We start from the raw sequence: 1,854 nt of genomic DNA, 5'->3' as shown, positions 1-1,854 counted from the left end.
TTAACAACAACAACATATAGTAGTTTGGTAGTTGTCTTCCAAACTTCTTGGTGTAGATGAGTGATCTAGTGCCACATCAGTTTGTTGAAAGATTTCAATTTGTATTCCATCAATTCTCAGTGACTAGTTTTCCACCAATGTATTCAATGCATCTTGCACTTCTTCCTTCAGTATCATTGGCTCTTGATAATATGCTACCTGTTGAAATGGTTTAACATCAACCATTTATTTTTGGTACAATGACACTGTATAATCCTCCCATCTTCTTATGATGCTTTCTGCATCATGCAATATTTTGCCCATAGAATCCTTCAATATTTCAAGTTAAGACTTTTCCTTCACTTACATCAGCTTGAGAAATGCTGAGCATATTCTTCCCTTTTGGTTTTCTAACTCTAGGTCTTTGCACAGTTCATTATAATATTTATTTTATCTTCACGAGCTGACCTTTGAAATTTTCTGTTCAGCTCTTGGATCTCTTCATTTCTTCCATTTGCTTCAGCATCTCTATGTTGAAGAGCAAGTTTCAGAGACTCTTCTTTGTTACCAACTTTTGCATTCCAATTTCCAGTAATTATCAATACACCTTGATTGCATGTTTGATCAAGTTCAGATTGAAGAAGTTGATAGATTTCTTCAGTTTCATCATCACTAGCTTTAGTGGTTGGTGAGTAATTATTATTCACTCTTATTTGAATAATAATGGTATTAACTGGTCTTTCTTGTAGGTGTATCATCTTATCACAGACAGTGTTATACGTCAAGACAAATCTTGATAAGTTCTTTTTGATGATGGATTTGGTGCCATTTCTCTTCAATTTGTTATACTGGCATAGTAAATCATGTTATTGTCATATTCAAAATGGCCAATGCCAGTCCATTTCAGTTCACTAATGCCTAAGTTGTCTATGTTTATGTGTTCTCTTTCATTTTTTACAATTTCCAATTTTCCTAGATTCATACTTCATATATTCCATGTTCTGATTATTAATGGATGTTTGCAGCCATTTATCATCATTTTGAGTTGTGTAAATGAAGGTCCTGAAGACTTTATTCCATTAGTGTCATCATGTTCAACTCTACTGTGAGGAGGCAGCTCTTCCTCAGTTGTATTTTGAGTGCCTTTCAACCTGATGGGCTCATCTTCCAGTACTATGTCTGACAACATTCTGGTGCTCTTCATTATGTTTCAATATTCAATATTCTGGTGCTGACAATGTTCCACTGGTATTCATAAGGTTTTCAGTAACTAAATATTTGGTAGTAGTCTGACTCTCCTTCTTCCTAGTCTTTCTTAGTCTGGAAGCTCAGCTGAAATCTGCCCACCATGAATGACCCTACTGGTATGTAAAGTACCTGTGACATAGCTTCCAGAATCACAGCAATACACAAGCCATCACAGTATGATAAACTGACAGATGAGTGGTGGGTTCAACATCATGGTAACATATACACCTAAACTGAAAAATGAGTGATGGCGGTGCTTGCGGTGCATTGACCAGAAATCTAATTGGTTCACCTGCATAGACAGCAAGATTTCTATCACTGAACCACCACTCTAGGGCTTCAAAATTTAATGTTTAAAAGCTGATTTTGACGTTTCTTGTCTGGAACCACACATTGAGAAATACTTATTTAAGGTTTGGTTAATGCAGAGATTTTGAAGGGTGGTAAAAGTTGGATTTGTCACTGAGAGTACAGATTTAGGGCCAACAGTGATTGTCAAGCAAATCAAATCAAAATTAAACCATTTAAGTGGGTTCAATTAATATCTCTCTGCAAAGCTGGTAGTATAAAACTCTGTTCCCTAGACTTGGGAGCATGAGAATGGAAGTGGGAAAATATGAAGAAAGG

The sequence above is a fragment of the Chrysochloris asiatica genome, unplaced genomic scaffold (assembly GCF_000296735.1).
Source record: "Chrysochloris asiatica unplaced genomic scaffold, ChrAsi1.0 scaffold00048, whole genome shotgun sequence".
Taxonomy (NCBI): Eukaryota; Metazoa; Chordata; class Mammalia; order Afrosoricida; family Chrysochloridae; genus Chrysochloris; species Chrysochloris asiatica.
The sequence above is the reverse complement of the archived record's forward strand: the minus strand, read 5'-3'. Positions refer to the sequence as shown.